This window comes from Hylobates moloch, unplaced genomic scaffold, assembly GCF_009828535.3.
Source record: "Hylobates moloch isolate HMO894 unplaced genomic scaffold, HMol_V3 SCAFFOLD_5, whole genome shotgun sequence".
Lineage (NCBI taxonomy): Eukaryota > Metazoa > Chordata > Mammalia > Primates > Hylobatidae > Hylobates > Hylobates moloch.
Genome location: NW_026652280.1, coordinates 106,056,790 through 106,070,941, shown reverse-complemented (window position 1 = coordinate 106,070,941; position 14,152 = coordinate 106,056,790). Strand labels below are relative to the sequence as shown.

General features: G+C 40.7%; 1 protein-coding gene and 1 pseudogene across 1 annotated transcript in view; one reads left to right on the top strand and one right to left on the bottom strand.

Moving 5' to 3' along the window:
• LOC116468009 (putative neuroblastoma breakpoint family member 8) overlaps window positions 1-14,152 on the top strand; it is a 42,953-nt gene that overhangs the window by 5,625 nt on the left and 23,176 nt on the right. The window contains exon 4 of the mRNA XM_058439359.1: window positions 3,520-3,618. The gene's annotated coding sequence lies outside the window, so the exon portion shown is untranslated. The remainder of the gene's footprint in view (window positions 1-3,519; window positions 3,619-14,152) is intronic.
• LOC116467935 (profilin-1-like) lies at window positions 11,192-13,800 on the bottom strand (annotated as a pseudogene).

The following is a 14,152-nucleotide window of genomic DNA, read 5'->3' as shown; positions in this document are numbered from 1 at the left end:
ACCACTATTGATACATCATTATCAACTAAAGTCCACAGTTTACATTAGAGTTCATTCTTTGAGTTTCACAGATTATGGGTTTTGGCAATTACGTAATGTCCTAAATCCCCAATAAAGCATCATGCAAAATAGTTTCACTGCTGAAAATTCCCTGTGCTTCACCATTTCGTGCCTCCTCGTCTCCTCCACCCCTGACAACCACTCATCATTTTACTACTTCTATCTTTTTGACTTTCCAAGAATGTCCTAGAGTTGGAATTGTACAGTATGTAGGTTTCCAGACTGGCTTCTTTCTAGCATTATGTACGTTAAGTTCCTCCTCGTCTTTTCATGACTTGATAGCTTGTTTTGTAAAATCACTGAATCAGATTTCATTGTATGGCCACAACACAGTTTGTTTATTCATTCACTTGGTGAAAGACATCTTGGGTACTTCCAAGTTTTGACAATTATGATAAAATTGCTGTAAGTACTTATGTGCAGGATTTTGAATGAACTTAAGTTTTCCAAAGTGACTGTACACTTTTGATTTCTACTAGCTGTGGAGAATTCTGGTTGTTCCTCATTTTGACAGCATTTGATGTGTTCACCTTTTTACGTTTTAGCCATTCTGATAGGTTTACAGTGAGATCTCGTTGTTTTAATGTGCAATTCCCTCACAACAAATGATTTCGAGCATCTTTTTCATGTGCTTACTTGCCATCTGTATATCTTATTAATGAGGTGATCAGATCTTTCACCTATTTTTTTTTTTTTTTTTGCTTTGTGTTGTTTAGTTCTCAGAATTCTTCATATATTTTGGACAGCAGTTTTTCCATCAGATTATTTTGTAAATATTTTCTGCCAGTCTGTGGCTTGCTTTTTGCATTCTCTTAACAGTGTCTTTCACAGAGCAGAAGTTTTTAATTTTAATGAGGCTCAACTTAATTTTCTTTATTAGTAGATTGTACTTTTGGTTTTGTATCTAAGAAGCCATCATTGAACCCAAGATCCCCGAGATTTTCTCCTGTGTTATCTCCTAGATTCTTATGGTTTTGCACCTTACATTTACATGTAAGATTTATTTTATAAAGGGTATGGCATGCATACCTGGATTTATTTATTTTTTTGCATGTGGTTGTCCAGCTGTTCTAGCACCACTAGTTGGAAAGGCTATCTTTGCTGTTTTAAATTGTCTCTAAACCTCCATGGAAGATCAGTGGACTGTATGTAGGCCTGCTTCTGGGGTCTGTATTCTTTTCCATGCATCTGTTTGTGTGTGCTTTCTTTTCACCAACTTCACACTATTTGGGTTACTGTAGCTTAATGTAAGTCCTGAAGTTGGTAGTGCCAAACATCAGTTTTTTTCTGAACTTCATCATGAGAACCTGGTTGAGATCATTGTAGTAAAACTTGGAAATGTGTGAGATTCCCCCTTAGTCTGGTCTTCCAGGAGTTTTTAATGCTCTAGCCAGGCTACCCTCAGCTTCTAGTAATCTGTCAATACCATTTAAGTGCTCCTCCCACTTGCTGTCCCCAGTAGCTTCTCTTCCCTGTGAGCTGTGACTCCTTGTGTGTTAGCCTGTGTTTCTCATTTTTAGGGTGGCAGTTTTCCCTGTGACCTCAATTCTCTGGTCCACCCTAGAAGGGTTGACTTTCAGTTTGTTCAGCTTTTTTCTAGCTGTGAGGACAAGTGGTGACTGCCTAGCTCTTTCCATGTTGAAATAGAAACCCAAAAGTTTGTTTAAAGAATTACTTGTTATAAAAGTCACCCACTGTCAGTGTACAACTCAATGATGTAAGTTGATTTATCAAATTGTGCAGCCATCAGCAGAGTTCTGCTTCAGCACATTTTGTCACTTCCCAAATTCCCTTGAACCTCTTTGTAGTCATTTCCTAATCCCTGGTCCCCATGACTGGGTCTGAATAGAATAAATATTTGGAAAGCAGACTTCATTTTATTTACATTTTCCTGTGTTTGGGACTTTATATAGTGGACTATTGTGTTCGTTTTGTGACAAGTAGAGAAGAGATTGCATTCTAGGGATAGTTTTGGGGGGAACATAATAGTAGTCCTGTTTATGGCTCTCCTTGAATTGCTTCATCTGTGCTGGTGACTGGTATTTGTTACCAAAGCTTGTCTGGTGAGCACAAGAAAAGGAATTTTTTAAAATCTGCTATTAAAATCGAGATGATACATTTTCACATAATAATATGTGGAGTTAAGTAGTGAACCTTCTTTATTTTATTTTATCTTATTTTTTTTGAGATGGAGTTATTTCTCTTTTCCTCGGGCTCGAATGCAGTGGCGCCATCTCAACTCACTGCAATCTCCACCTCCTGGGTTCAAGTGATTCTCCTGCCTCAGCCTCCTGAATAGCTGGGATTACAGGCGCCTGCCACCACGCCCGGCTAATTTTCGTATTTTTAGTAGAGACAGGGTTTCTCCAGGTTGGCCAGGTTGGTCTCTCACTCTTGACCTCAAGTGATCCACCTGCCTTGGCCTCTCATCTCGAAGTGCTAGGATTACAGACATGAGCCACAGCCTGACCTGAACTGTGGGGAAAAGAAAGAGATCAGATTGTTACTGTGTCTGTGTAGAAAGAAGTAGACATAAGAGACTCCATTTTGGTCTGTACTAAGAAAAATTCTTCTGCCTTGAGATGCTGTTAATCTGTAACCCTACCCCCAACCCTGTGCTCCCTAAAACATGTGCTGTGTCTACTCAGGGTTAAATGGATTAAGGGCTGTGCAGGGTATGCTTTGTTAAACAAATGCTTGAAGCCAGCATGCTTGTTAAGAGTCATCACCACCCCCTAGTCTCAAGTACCCAGAGACACAATACACTGCGGAAGGCCGCAGGGACTTCTGCCTAGGAAAGCCAGGTATTGTCCAAGGTTTCTCCCCCTGTGGTAGTCTGAAATATGGCCTCGTGGGAAGGGAAAGACCTGACTGTCCCCCAGCCCAACACCCTTAAAGGGTCTGTGCTGAGGACGATTAGTAAAAGAGGAAGGAACGCCTCTTTGCAGTTGAGATAAGAGGAAGGCATCTGTCTCCTGCTCGTCCCTGGGCAGTATATTCCCTGGGATGTATATTCCATCTACTGAGATAGGAGAAAACCGCCTTAGGACTGGAGGTGGGACATGCTGGCAGCAATACTGCTCTTGAAAGCATTGAGATGTTTATGTATATGCACGTCAAAAGCAGAGCACTTTTTTCTTTACCTTGTTTATGATGCAGAGACATTTGTTCACGTGTTTACCTGCTGATCTTCTCTCCACTATTATCCTATTGTCCTGCCACATCCCCCTTTCCGGGAAATGCCCAATAATGATCAATAAATACTAAGGGAACTCAGAGGCCATTGCCAGTGTGGGTCCTCCGTATGCTGAACGCCGGTCCCCTGGGCCCATTTTTCTTTCTCTATACTTTGTCTCTGTGTCTCTTTCTTTTCCAAGTCTCTCATTCCACCTAACGAGAAACGCCCACAGGTGTGGAGGGGCAACCCATCCCTTCACTGAACCATTTTTATTCTTTCAGAAATGTGATTGATAACAGTAAAGCCACACTCCTCACGTGCCTGAAATACCCCTCATTGTCTTCTTCAGGTGTCAAGGGCTCTGGAACAGCCACATAAAGGTGAGGGCAATATTTTTACTGTAGTTCTTTCATTGATTGATTGATTGATTTTTTTCTCTTAGAGGGGTTAGCATATATGTATCTGAAATTGAAATTCAAGAAGAGAGACAGGCACCTGTACTAGTTTTCTCTTGCTGCGTATTATCACATTACCACAAACCAGTGGTTTGAAACCACAGAAGTCTGGAATGAAGCGGCCGGGTTCTCTGGTCAGAGTCATGTGAGGCTAAAATCCAGGAATGGGCTGGCTGTATTTTTTTCCTAGAGCTCAAGCTATTTTTCCAGGTTCACTACAGACATTGAAAGAGTTCCTATTCTTGTTTGTGGGGGACTGAGGGCCCTTTTTCTGTGCTGGCTGTCAGCGGGGAGACACTCTGACTCCAGAGGCCACCTGCTTTCCTCCTTACTTGTCTGTTCCGTCTTTCAACCAATAATAACTCATGGAGTCCTTCTCAAGCTCCCACCTTCTCTGACTTCATCTTCTCCAACCAGCCACACAAAGCTCTGTCGTGTATGGAGTGATGTGATTAGATCCAGTTCATGCGGTAACCTCACCATCTTAAAGTCATATAACTGGCATATAACATAATCACAGGAATGGTGTCTCATCACCTTAACAGGCTTTAGAGACAAGGGTGTGGCTTGTTTGGGGACCATTTCAGAAATTCTGTCTACCACAGTAGGACACTCACATTCCCCCATCTACAAAATGCTTTCACCCTCTCCCCTAAGGTTTCCAAATTTCATGTCATTAAAGCATTAGTTCAACATGAAAAATGTCATGTAGACCACATCAGATCAAAAGTTTAAAATCCCATCTAAAACATCCACACCAGGTGTGAATGAGGCTTCTGAGGGTGTCCACTAAGTACAGATCCTTGACATAATTCCCTTACCTCCGTCGACCTGTGAAACTGAACAAACAATTTATCTGCCCCTAATGTGAAATGATGGGACAGACATAGAATAACAACTACCGTGATTCTAGTTCAAAATGAGGGAACATGGAGGGGATAAAGAAGTCACTAACCCAAAATAGTTTGGAAATGGAGCTGGGCAAAATCCAGCAGGAGTTTCTTAGTTAGGATCCACAGCCTGGGACTGACCCTGTGTCCTGTGGGTCTTTGCCTCTGGGCTCTCTGCTCTGCATTTCTTGAAACCATTATTATTTGTCATTTTTCTCACGCTCTTTTGCTTATGGCTCCTACTGCACTCAAAATGTTTTTGAGATTCATCCATGTTGTTTTGTGTGTCAACAGTTTGTTCCTTTAACCATTCCATGGAATGAATGTATCACAGTTTATTGATCCATTCTTGTATTGACAGATACTTGAATGTTTCCAGTTTTTCCTATTATGAATAAAACTGCTATGAACATTCTTGTATAAATCATTTTCTGGACATGTTTTAATTTCTCTTGGATAAATGCTTAGGAATTACTGAGTCATAGACTAGGTAGTTGTTTAGTTCTGTAAGAATATGCCAGACATTTTTTTCCCAAAGTGTTTATACTATTGTACATTCCAACCATTAATGTATGAAGGTGAGAAAGCTTTTGCTACTTCCAAAGAGGCCTCTGTATATCCATGTGATTTTTTCTAACTGGAGATAGGCTGATGACTTCAGGGACATGAGCATGGGCTACCCGTCATCACCATCACCATGAAGTTGGGATTCAGGAAGGAGGTTAATCATATAAAGAATCCTGTGACCAGTATGAGCTTCTGTCAGGCCACACAGGGCACTCAAGTGAACAGGGCGTGGGGCCCTGGGGTCATGGTAAGGAAGTGTCTCTTTGGTAAAACCTTTTCCTTTGGGAGGTAAATAAATTATTTGTTCCTTCTTGGTAGCCTTTGAAGATAAGGATGGTCAAACAAAATAATATACCTGGAGAAACTCAGATCTTGCTAAGATTTACTGGTTGGGAATCTAAAGTTAATGCCAAGAAGCAGCTGCCAGTTGGGATCAAATGTGAGCCTGTGGATCAAGGTGCGTACTCAAGCACAGAGAGCTTTTTGAAAGATGCTACCAGTAGTTTTTCCAGGGCAGAGATGGGTCCTTTATTTTTCTCTCTAATCTAGCCCATATGCTTAGCTGAGAAGTTTTCTTCATATCACTTTAAATGATGATGTCCCTTGTTCAACAATTTTCTAAACATTCTTTAGATAAGAATTTTATGGGCATTCTTTATTGCATTAGGCTTAAATTTAATGCATCATAAGGTTTTATTGCAAAATATTGCCTTGTTTCCTTTTTAAGATGATACAATTATAATATGCAAGTTTGCTGTCTGTCCCCTCCCTTTATGTACATAGAAAATGAACAAACATGTGGCCATGAAACAGATGGTCATAGAATTGGTTCAGTGGTTGTGAGTGCAGCAACCCAAGACTGTCTTGTCTGAAATACCACCAGGAATGACTGGACACAGTAGACAAAGGTTTTTCAACTGGATGCCTTAGGATACATGCTTCCAAAAACAAAGTAGCCGAAAAGAAACCAGAATCACAGAATATCAGAGCCAGAGGAACATTTGGAGGTAATTCAGTACCTCCTCCTTTTCAACCTACAGGGGAAATAGTGGAACAGAAGCAGGGATGGGTCTGCCTTCTGTGCCCACAATTCATTGGAGATTGTTGTGGTGAAGAATTTCTTTTATGATGAAGGAGAAATAAACCCCCGTCAGCTTAAATTCAGGCAGGTTTATTGAGAAGGTGAAGAAGCATCTTGCAGAAGCAAAGCGTGGCTGAGGCTTGTGGGCTCTGTCTGGACAAATGAGCAGCCGACAGTGGCTGATGCTGCCCCTGACTCTGGGGCCGTGTGGTCTGTGGTTCCCTGTGAGCATCTCTTCTATTCTCTTGCATCTTCCCTCAGCCTGACAGTCTCTGTATACTCTTCAACACATAATTGAGCGAGGCTGTACCAGCCCCAATGCCACATAGCACTTTATGTCAAATTAGAAAGGCGCGAAATAAACTGGCCCGTTATAATACAGCTGTTGGAACAACAGTTGAAAATAACAATATCTTGACTCCTGGTTGAGTGCTGTATGCTGAGCTTTCTTTTCTGAATACGAGCACAGACTTGGGGATATTAGTGTCACCTAGTGTTATTAGCTAGTATTCTCCTTTTGTTTCCCCATAACATCCCCTCCTCCTTCCCACAGATCCACCCTCCACTCATTTCCATCCTGTCTTATGCCACTTGGGGCTTGTCCCTTCTAGAATGCATCCCTGGCTCCCCTGTGTGCACACTTCTAGTTAGGTTTAGCAATGGGGGCACCTGATGGAGCCTGGAAGTGAGAGGAAGGTGAGGTCAGTATTTCTTCCCTCTCCTTCCCTGCTCTGGCACTGAGTATCTGGCAATAGCTGCATCTGTCTATTACTTCAGTGGCCACTCTCCCACAGCCCCAATTCTCAGTGGGTCCCATAGCATTATTTACCTTTGTTCTTTTGGCTCCCACCAAAGAAGATCCAGAGGCATTCTCCTCACCAAGGCGTTAAGAAATGCATGGGTGAGGGGAACAGCGGTGTGCGTGTAAAGGTCCTATGGTGCCTCTCCTCTGCAGGCTGGAGGTCATGGCGGGAGATGCTGCATGGATTTGCCCTCCCTGCTGTCAGAACAACAGGGTTCTGGAAGAGTAGAGGACAGGCCATGGGACTTGGCCATCTAGAGACAAGGTGGGAGGGATTTCCTTGAGAGGCAGGGACATGTGGTGAGGTGTCTGGGAATATAATGGATGGGAAATTTACTGAGAAGTCAACTTATGTAATAATTAGAAAAGCTCTAGTTCTGAGGACAGAGACCTGATGGAGTCACCATAGTGGGAATTTATGACCTGGCATCCAGTTCAGATACCTGGAGCTTCTTGACTGAGGGGAGATTGGATCCCTTGGGGAAGAGTGAAGCCTTCAATGCTGCCACAAGTGTGATCCGCCCACCTCAGCCTCCTAAAGTGCTGGGATTACAGGCGTGAACCACCACGCCCGGCCTTTTTTATATTTAAAAAATATAATTTTATATATTATCAGGGCAAAAGAGAAAAACCGTATGATTACCTTGTCATACACAGTAAAAGCATTTGGCAAAATTGAAAACTTTTTTCATGATTTATAAAAACAAACCCCAGAAAACGTTCAGCATGATAAGAACAGAAGGCAACACTTCCAACCCCTTAAGGGCAGATTTGAAAAACCCACAGGTAACATTATATTAAATGGCGTAAAATTGAATGCTTTTCTATTAAATCAGAGAAAAAAGTAGAATACCTGTTGTTACTCTTTTAATTCAGCATTATACTAGAGCTCTAAATCAATGCAATAAAATATGAAAAATAAAGTATTGAAAAGATTGAAAAGAAAGAATTGAAGCTGTCTTTATTCACAGATAATGACTGTTTATGGTAACAATCCTAGAAATCTACAAAAATCTACCTGAACTAATCAATGAGTTTGGTAGTGTTGCAGAATGTAAGCTCTCAATATAAGTGGTCTTTTGTATTTCTGTATATTAGCAATGAGCATTTGGAAAATGAAATAAGAATATAATTTCATTTAAAGTAGGATCTAAATACATGTTGTGCTTATAAATAAATTCAACAGACTGGGCACCGTGGCTCACACCTGTAATCTCAGCACTTTGGGAGGCCGAGGTGGGCAGATCCTGAGGTCAGGAGATTGAGACCATCATGCCTAACACAGTGAAACCCCGTCTCTACTAAAAATACAAAAAAATTAGCTGGGTGTGGTGGCATGTGCCTGTAGTCCCAGGTACCTGGGAGGCTGAGGCAGGAGGATCACTTGAACCTGGGAGGCAGAGGTTACAGTGAGCCGAGATCGCATCACTGCACTCTAGCCTGGGTCACAGAGCAAGACTCTGTCTCAAAAAAAAAAAAAAAAAAAAAGGAAAGTCAACAAAATTTATGTAAGGCCAGTACACCAAAAACTACAAAAAATTGCTTTGAGAAATTATGAAAGAACTAAATTAGTGGGGAGATAGACCTTGTCATGGATCAGAAGAGTTGTTATGTTTAAAAAGTCAGTTCTTCGTAAATTGATCTCCAGATCCAATGCAATTCTAATAAAAATTCCAACCGGCATTTTGGTAGAAATTTACAAGCTGATTCTACCATTTATATGGTAATGTCAATGACCAAGAATAATCAAAGAGCAATATTATAAAAGAATAATGGTGAATGAATTCTCTACCTATTTCCAGAATTACTCTACAGCTATGAAAATCAAGATCATGTGTTTTGGTGAAAAAAAAAAAATAGAATATATATCAGTGGAAGAGAAGACAGATTCCAGAAATAGATACTCACATATATGTCTAATGATTCTTAGGACATATATATATGTATACACACCCACACACACACACAAACATATACATGTATGTGTGTGTGTATATGTGTGTGTGTATATATATATATATGTATATATATTCACCGTTTTGAAGATTGTCATCTCCAAATAGGGAACATACACATATATATATATATATATATAAATACTGCAGTCTGATAAGATAAACAGCACAATGAAACAATTTCTCGGAAGACTTGAATAGATACTTCAGAAAAGAAGATACATGAATAGTCAATTAGCATAGGAAAAGATGCTCCACTGTTTGGTCATCAGGGAGATCAGTGCAACAATGAGATACCAGTACATATCCATGAGAATGGCTAAAATTAAAAAGGCTGAAAATAGCATATGTTGGTGAGGATATAAAGCACTTGGAAGTCTTATACTTGTAGGAATGAAAAATAATACGGCTCCTTTGAAAATCTAACAGTTTCTTAAAGGTTAAACATACACAAATCAGATAGACAGTCATTCCATTCCTAGGAATTTACAGACTATGTCTGCACAATAATCTGTATGTGTGTTTCCAGACCAAACTGAGGGGCGGGCTGCTATTTCTCGTGGCTCAGTAACAAGACGCAGATGAACTCGGGAGGAAGAGAGTTTTTACTTCTGCAACTGGTTACAGGGAAATGGCCTGGGAATTATCACCAGACCAACTCAAAATTACAAAGTTTTCCTGAGCTTATGTACCTTCTAAGCTGTATGTGTACGTGGAAGTGTGCATTCATCTAAATACATAAGTGATTAACTTCTTTTAATCTATAACTAAGTCTGAGTCCTGAACTCTGGAACCTCAGTAAATTCACTTAATCTAAAGGGGTCTAGGTGCTGGGGGTCCTTATCTTGTCTCCTGCTAAATCACAGAGGTTTGGGGAGTTCCTTCAGACCTGCAATAAACTTGTTTGTGGAGGCCTGGGGAGTTTCTTCAGACCCCCAATAAAACTCGTTTAATACTAAATTAATCCTGTTAAGAATGCCTTCGTTATTTCGTCATGCTTTAAGGCCCAGGAAAAGCCTAGACAAAACTCTTGGTGGGCTTTTGTTACATTCCAGCCTTTGTATAAGGGCACTGGCTTCTTTTTTTTTTTTTTTTTTCCTCTTAATATTTAACTGAGCCACTCAGTCGGTACTGAAACAGTTGTTAGGGAGGCCTGTGTTAGTGAGACCTGGCCTGCCATGTATGGATGCCCATGATAGTTTCTTCATAGTAGCCCAAACACAGAATGATAGAAATTATAGAAAAGTACAAACATACATGGTATAGCCACACGAAGGAATACTAGTCAGCAATTACAAGGCATTACGGATGGATTTTAAAATTACGTTGATGCATGAAAGAAGGCAGACACAAAAGAACACAGGTTGATCATTTCATTTATAGAAAATGGTTAAAAATGCAAACAGACCTGAAGTGACAGCGGCTCCTTGGGGCTGAGGGTTGAAAGACTGATGAACTGCAAAGGGGTACAAGAAACTTTGGGGCATAGGGAATTTCTATCTTGGTTGTGGCAGTAGTTCGTTAGTGTATACACTTGTAAACATGCATTGAATTACACATTTTAAAGTGGTGCAGTCTGTTGTACCGAAATTATACCTTTATATAAAGTTGATTTCATCATCTTAATTTCTCCATACTAGCAATTAGCAGCTAGAAAATGAAATTCAATAAAACATAATAGAGTTTAATAGCCAGAATCATTACATGCTTAACAATACATGCAATGAAGCAGGTACAAGGCCCCTAAAAGCAATTGGTGAGAAAAATTAAAGAAGACTAAATAAATATATATCATGTTCATTGATTGGAAGACTCAATTTTGTTAGCATATTACATCAACACAATTCTGATTAATATTTCTAGTAGGAGATTTTAGAGAAATTTAAAAGCTAATTTCAAAATGTATTTGAAAATCCAAGAACCTAGAATAAGCAAGTCGGTCTTGAAGAAGCAATAAGTTGGAGGACTTACTCTGCTAGATTTCAAATCTGATTTTAAAGCTACAGTAATTCAAAAACGTAGTAATGGTGTAAGTATTCATAAATATATCAAAGTAAAAGAATACAGATTCAAACAATATGCCCACATATGTACAGTTATTTATTTTTTTTAGTAGAATCTTTTTTATTCATAAAAAATCCCTCAAAACAAAAAAGTTTTCTAACCACACACAGGAGGGGTATGGGTAGGGGAAGGTGTCTGTCAGTATATCCCTGGTCCCCAGCCCATGTGGCTTTGGCAGCAATAAGGTGTGTGGGGTAATGGCCCCTGAAATTAAAATGGTGTGTGTATGAGAAGGAAATGGGGGCAAAGCTGTGGGGAGCGGTGGAGGGGAAGGAACAAAGGAGGTCAGTACTGGGAACGCTGAAGGTGGGAGGCCATTTCATAACATTGCTTGTTGATGAAACTGCCGTGGACACCTTCTTTGCCCATCAGCAGGCCTAGCGTCTTGGCAGTCATAGTGACAATGACGTTGAAGGTGGGGGCTCCACCGATGCTCTTCATATGAAGATCCACGGTCAATTCCCCATCCTGTAGCAGTGAGTCTGGGACCACAGTATATTTCTGGCCCCCCAGTGTCAGCCCATTCATGAAAAAGCTTGACCAGTCTTTGCCAACCAGGACACCAACCTCAGCTGGCGTGATGTTGATGAAGGTTTTCCCTGGGACGGCGGCCCAGATGGAGGGCGAGTCCTTGTTGCGCACAATGGCCGCGTCCTAACAGTTCTCATTCGCCACGAGGCTGTAGATGGAGGCGTCCACTTGGCCGTTGCGTTGCTGCAGGGGCTCCTCTGGTCGCTGCTGCTGGGGCCGCCTGGGCTGGCGGGCGGGGGAGGCGGAGAGCTCGATGCAGGTGCTGTCCTCCTCGCCCCGGCTCTGCTAGCTGTGCCGCAGCCCTCGCACCGCCACTTAAAAAAAAGAAAAATAATATATATATATATGTATATATTATACATTATACTTTAAGTTCTAGGGTACGTATGCACAACGTGCAGGTTTGTTACATAGGTGTACATGTGCCATGTTGGTTTGCTGCACCTATTAACTCGTCATTTACATTAGGTATGTATCCTAATGCTATCCCTCCCCCAGCCCTCACCCCATGACAGGCCCCGGTGTGTGATGTTGCCCGCCCTGTGTCCAAGTGTTCTCATTGTTCAATTCCCACCCATGAGTGAGAACATGCTCGCATCGCCACTTCTAAATGTTTTAGAAACAAAGACACCAATGCCCCTCATTGGGGAAATGAAAGACTTTTAAATAAAACGATTTTGAGTGAAATAATATTTGTTGTTTTAAAAAGTTAATATTAACCACTCTCCATCATATATTGAAATTAAGATGTGAAAGTTAAAATTGGAAACCTTGTAAAGGAAAAATAGGAAATAGTTTCATGAACTTGACATAGGAAAATATTTCTTAGACTAGATACTGTAGCACTCGCCACAATAAGAAATCAAGCGAATTGCACTTTATTTTTAAAAAGTTTCTGCTTATTATGTTGTAGTTTAACAACTTAAACGCTATCTGTAGACCAGGAATAATTATTTGCTATATAATATAGCAAAAAGTATGTATATATAAATGGGCTCATTCAAAATATATAAAGAACTCCTATAGATTACAAAGAAAATCACAAACAGCCCAGTATATCAATGAATATAAAAATTTGAGAAGATATTTTCCATAAGAAGATATCTAAATGAACATTAGGCATGAGAAAACCAAATTAGGATATCACTACACACCTGGTATAGTTTAAAAGACTGAAAATAGTAAGTGTGGGAATGTAGAGCAACTGGAAATGGCCTACATCTTTCATAGAAATGTAAAACAATACAAATACTTTGCAGAACTCTGTCCATTTTCTACCCGTTCACCAAGCAACTCCATCCCTAGCTATAGATACCCAGGAAAATAAGTATCTTCACAGAAATAATTGTATGGGAATATTCATAGTTACTTATGCACAGTAGTCATCAAACCTATCTCCCATCAGTAAAATAGATATTAAATTGTGTGATAATCATACAATCAATAGGATATTACTTGGCCAAAACAAAATGATACAAGGGAAAAACACAATCAAACAAATTAGTGGCATATATACCCACCTGAGTAAAGAGAAGTCAAAACAAGAGAACATACTAAATGATTCTATTTTTTTATTTTTTTGAGACGGACTCTCACTCTGACCCCCAGGCTGGAGTGCAGTGGCACGATCTTGGCTCCGCCTCCCAGGCTGAAGAAATTTTCCCTGCCTCAGCCTCCCAGGTAGCTGGGATTACAGGCACCTGCCACCACGCCTGACCAATTTTTGTATTTGCAGTAGAGACAGGGTTTTGCCATGTTGGCCAGGCCGGTCTTGAACTGCTGACCTCATGTGATCTGCCCGCCTCAGCCTCGAAAAGTCTTGGGATTACAGGCGTGAGCCACCAGGCCCAGCCAAAATGATTCCATTTTTATGAAGCACATGAATAAGCAAAATTAATCTATGGTGGCTGCTATAGTTTAAATACTGGTCCCCTCCAAATCACATGTTTAAATGTGGTCCCCAGTATTGGAGGTGGGGATTAATGGGAGGTGTTTGGGTCATGGGAGTGGGTCCCTCATGAATAGATTAATCCCCACCCTGGGAGAAGGTAATGAGTTACTTCCTGTAGGAGCTGGTTATTAAAAAGTGACTCTCATCTTTACTCTCTTTTGCTTCCTCTCTCACCATATGATCTCTGCCCCCACTGGTTCCTTTTCACCTTCTGCTGCAAGTGGAAGCAGCCTCAGGCCCTCATTAGGAGCAGATGCGGGTGCCATGCTTCTTGTGCAGCCTGCAGAACTCTAAGCAAAATGCACCTCTTTTCTTTATAAATTACCCAGCCTCTGGTATTCCTTTCCAGCAACACAAAGGGACTAAGGCAGTGACAACATTCAGAATATACTCTTCATTTGAGGGATGAGTATTGACTGGCGAGGACCACATCAGAACTTTGTGGCATGGCGGAAAATGTCCTCTGTCTTTAACTGGGTGTTATTATACAATGTATAGTTATATTAAAATTTCTTAAGCTGTACCTTCAGGTTTTTTTGCAGTATACACTATGCAAATTATACCTCAGTGAAGAACTGTTAGCACACAATAAAGAAAACAAACACTCAAAAATGTGAA